This window comes from Miscanthus floridulus, chromosome 8 (assembly GCF_019320115.1).
Source record: "Miscanthus floridulus cultivar M001 chromosome 8, ASM1932011v1, whole genome shotgun sequence".
NCBI classification, from domain to species: Eukaryota; Viridiplantae; Streptophyta; class Magnoliopsida; order Poales; family Poaceae; genus Miscanthus; species Miscanthus floridulus.
In genome coordinates this window covers 154349792-154354912 of record NC_089587.1, presented here as the reverse complement: position 1 = coordinate 154354912, position 5121 = coordinate 154349792, and the positions used below count along the sequence as shown (strand labels likewise).

General features: G+C 47.6%; 1 non-coding gene across 1 annotated transcript; it reads right to left on the bottom strand.

The window, feature by feature from the left end:
* Positions 1-3847: 3847 nt before the first annotated feature.
* Positions 3848-3955, bottom strand: LOC136478716 (small nucleolar RNA R71). Its single transcript, XR_010764432.1, has one exon. It is a non-coding gene; the product is annotated as a small nucleolar RNA R71 (small nucleolar RNA).
* Positions 3956-5121: the final 1166 nt, after the last annotated feature.

The following is a 5121-nucleotide window of genomic DNA, read 5'->3' as shown; positions in this document are numbered from 1 at the left end:
ACGGGCTTGGCGAAAAGGAAGAAGGAGGAGAAACAACAGTTGGAGAATAGGCAAAGGAATGAGACAAAAACCCTCTCCCATCCCCTATTTAAGGAGGAGACATAGTAGTTGGAGAAAGGCAAAGGATTAGGGCAAAAAACACTCTCCCTTTCCCTATTCAATGTGGATAGGCATGCCGTGGGACGCGTCCTGACTGATGGGATGTGCCCTGCCCAACGAAACAACGCCTAGTTATATGGGACGTGGCCTAGGGATGGCCCACCACTACCGCATGACCGGGCGTAGGAAACAAGGCGCAACCACACGTAAACGGCCCTCCACCTTCCTAGGCAGGGCTTGGAAGGGCCCACCGATAGGATCTCCATCGAGGAGAGACCAACGAGCTACCTAAGTCGATCAGACAGCTCAGGTGACTACTGAGAGATAGGTAAGGGGCAGTGGGATGCCCCATGTGGGCTACACTGACTCTACCACAAATGATGGACATGGATCCCATTCAAACATAATCGATAAGAGCTCCTCAAACCCATCACCCAAGTCATCAAGGTAACTTTACCAAACGTTCTTCCTTTATTTTCTGATGCATGATCATTCATTCATACATTCTCATACACGCATTCATACATTCATTCATATGATCATTCATTCATCCCATACATCCAAAGCATCGCATATGCAATTAATGCATCACAACACTTCGTGTTGCGTCACAAAACGGTAGTTGCCTCATTCAACATGAGCAACGACTGACCGGGGTTTGAAGGCTGGCCCACGAAGGGCTCAAGGCCACCTCATGTCAAATAGAGCTAGGGGAGAAAATGTAGATGAGCCCCAGCGGCCCTCGCTCGGTATGCTCAGAAGTAGATAGGATCATCTCAACCTTCTTGTTTGATCCTAACCTTGAGCCATGCACACAGAATCTCCATCAAGGGGAGGCCAGCAGCCCACCAGAGTTGGTCTCTGGAATGACCCAGGCATCTACCGGGAGGTGGGTTAAGGAGCAGCGGAATGCCACATGAGAGCTATGCCGACCCTGTTACGAACGATGGACTTGGATTCTGCTCGAACACACCCATTAGTGAGCTCACTGAGCGTGTCACTCGAGCCATTGAGGCAAGCGACGTTAGCTTAGCCCCTCCGGTTTTGGAAACCATGGATGGGGTAACACACAGAACTAGACCGACCCCTACCGAATCCAACGGGGCTCAAGGGCTCAGATCTCCTAACGCTAACTCAGGAAATCAACCGACCGCACAGGTCGTGGGCAGGACAAACACGGGCGAACGCCCTAAATGGTAGAGACACATGAGTCTACGGCCCTAGGAAAGAGTGCTAAGTTACTTAGCCTCCAACTGACTCACTAGTCGGATGCAGGCTCGGGGGTTACACCCACTGGGTGCGCTCGCACGCACCCACTGGCAAGTCAAAACCCCCCTAGATGATTCTACCCAAATCGCCTAGGGGCTCAGGGGCTACACCCACCAGGTGCACTCGCACGCACCCGCTGACAAAATGAAAAATCCCCCAGACGATTCTACTCGAATCACCTGGGGGCTCGGGGGCTCCTGTCGGATTCATAAACCTAGGGTCCCTAATGGGCCTACTTCCTAGCAAAAGCTCAGCCTAGCAAATGGCATTACAGACGACGCACAACTCCTGGGCTGGCCCAGATACCTAACGATAGGCCAGAAGAGTGATCCTGTCTCCGACCGGAAGGCCTCCAACTCCGACCCACTTCTCTAACCGAAAGGCCTAGCCAAGGAGGGGACGACGCTCTCTTCTGACTTCGACCTGCTTCTTTGATAGAAAGGCCTAGGCAGGGAGGGGACGACGCTCTCTTCCAACTCCAACCCGCTTCTTTGATCAGAAGGCCTGGCCAGGGAGGGGATGACGCTCTCTTCTGACTCCAACTTGATTCTCCGACCAAAAGTACATTGAACCTCTGCTTATGGCTCTTCTCCGACCGGCGTGGTTGGAGCCAACTAGGAACGACCGAACGGGGACGCCCGCTCGGTGAGGACCCGAGAAATCAGGCAGAGCAGATAAGGTAAGGCGCACAAGTCAACCACAATACCGAGGACCATACCCTGCATACCCATAGGACAGTACTATCAGGCTATGTCAGAAGGGTACTTTGCAACCTTCCAGACATGTCAGAACACGAACAGTGTTGTGGGCGCTAACATTTGTCCTATAGTATGGTAGGCCCCGACATTTGCCATACCAGAAGAACATGATGGAGCCTACCACATGCATCTGGGCGTCAACAGTATGGTGGGCATCGACAAACCGTCTTGTACCCGACGGCGTGGGCAACAAGACTAGGAAGAACACATGCTCTCTTTCTCTCACACTCTCTCTCACTTGTAAGGCCATCCCTTTCATCTATAAAAGGGGATGCGCCCTCTCACAACAACGTGAGACAACAAGACGAATGAAAAAACAATAGATGGATCATTCTGACTCACTGTCTGCTAGCTTTAGACTTTCTAAAGCTACACAGAGCATACGTTCCAATACTTAGCGCACGTAGGAGCTCTCATCACTCTCGGCCCTTCGGTCCAGAGTCTGACCGGACCTCTAACACCCACCATCGTACTCCCACTTGTTTGTAACCCCACAGCAAACTTCGAGCACCTAGGCTCAGGAATAAAGTCACCGACTAACTCAAACTAGACGTAGGGCATATTGCCTGAACTAGTATAAACCATGTGTCATTGAGTGCTAGGCCACATCCGATCACACCGTATGACAAAATGACAAATATTTACTTGTTGGTCACTTTTCGCACCGACAGTATGACCATCAACTATTCTTTGCATGGCTATATTAGAACAAGCCTGCCCCATTTAGGAATATTCTTTTATTCTTTGTTTCTCTTATCTTTGAGGTTGGCCCAAGTGTGTGTCCACTATCTTGAATATACCATGTTTACCCCTGTCATAAGCCTTGGTTCACTTTTCAAGCATGTAATCTTGTTCATATCTATACTAGAATCTTTGCACCATGCCTTCCTTTGGAAAAATATAAATAATGATACCCTGAATACTTCTGGGTGAAATGCTACAACGATAGATCCGTGTGTTTGCGGATATTTTCTGTAATCGTTAAGAACTATCATGTTGGTGTTCCTTGGCGGCGTTTCTAAGATTTATTCAAATCTTAGTGATGGTGCTAAGAAATACTAATAGGCATTTCTGGCGCCATTGCCAGGGATGGATTCTATCTTCATACTTGGTGATTGCGCTAAGAAATGCCAATAAGCATTTCTGGCGCCGTTGCCGAGGAAGGCATTGGTTAAAAAGAATCTAGTAGGACATGATCATGATCATATGCATGAATGGTAGCCATAGTTTATGCAGGCTAACTCTGCCTATTTTCTCCTATTGTGGATGAAAACAGGATAGTGTATGACCAGATTTGTCTTGCCAAAAAACTACATAGATAATCTGGAGGCACTCCTAAGGAAGATCTGGTCTCATGCCGCTTCTTCTTCTGTCACTCCACTGGTAGTTGAACCAGTCACCCAAGCACCATCTGCTACTACCGCTATGGCCTAGAAGTCACTCCGTGAGTTCTCTGTCCCTACCATTGCTAACGTGCTCGTTGGGCCCGCTGTCAACGTGGGTGACAAGAATTTCAAACTCTGCACCGGGCTGATCATGATGATGCAGGCAAATTCGTTTTGCGGGTTGCCTAGCGAGGACACAAACGCCCATCTTCAGCACTACCTGGAGTTGTGTGACACCATTGTTATCAATGATGTCGCACCAGACGTCATCAAGCTCCGTCTGTTTCCCTTCTCCCTCATGGGGAAGGCGAAGCAGTGGTTCTACAAGGACAAGGAATCCATGAGGGGAAGAATTCCAAATTTCTAGTAGAATGCTATGGAGTCCATTCTCGAGGCATGGGAGAGGCTGCAAGAATATATCCAAGCCTGGCCACACCACGGGATTGAAAATTGGCCTATGCTCTAGAACTTCTACGATGGGCTTATGCCCATGTCAAAGGGGCACATCGATGCTGCTGCTGAAGGCATATTTCTCTCCCTCACCATTGATGGAGCTATGGCTCTCATCGAGAAAATGGTGTCCAATCAAAGCTAGGGGGAGGAAAGGTCTAATAAACAATAAAAAGGCATGTATACTATGAAGGAGGCGGATATGCTTGCCGCAAAAATGGATCTGTTATTGAAAAGACTGGACGAACAGCCCAACGAGAAGGAAGCCATGAAGGCCATCGTCTAGGCTAGGGACACACATATGACATGTGATGTCTATGGAGAAGTAGGACATTCAGGGAATGACTGCCCCAAAACCTATGAAGAAGCTACATACATCAACAACGGGTTTCGACAGCAAAATAATAACGGGTGGAACAATCAGTCCCGCCCGCAAGGAGGTAATTCAAATTTTAACTCCAATTTCAATTCAAATCAACCATCCTTGAAAGACTTGGTCTTAGGCCAATCAAAAATTAATGAAAATCTCACTAAAAATTGATGTTTAATGATAAAATGCTAGAAAATATTAACTCAAAAATAGAAGGTCTATCTTCCTCTGTTAAAAATCAATTGAGCTTCAATGAAATGATCAAAACACAATTAGCTCAAATTGCTTCTACTATCCCTTTTAATAATGAAGGAAAAATCCCGGGGCAATCTGAGAATTCCTTTGAAAAAGTTAATGCGGTGACCACGGGGGGTGGTAAGTCCACTCACGATCCACCGAACCCTTACAACAAAGCAAGAAAGGCACAAGGGCAATAGGAGGAAGGATCTTCTTCATCTACAAAAACACAAAAAGATCAAGAATAAGAGGGAACGACACCGCAAGACTTCGTCGACACAAGCTACTTGTCGTTTCCCATAAGAAATAGAAAGCAAGCCATGGACGAGCAATTCACTTGTTTTGTTGAGATGATAGAGAAGATACACGTGAGCATCCCATTGATGGATGTCTTGCATGTACCTTCTTATGCAAAATACATCAAAGATATCATCAACAACAAGTGACCCTTGCCATCCACGGAGGTCGTAAAGCTGACAAAAGAGTGTAGCGCAGCTATACTCGACCATCTACTAGAAAAGAAGGACCCTGGGTGCCCCACAATCACATGCTC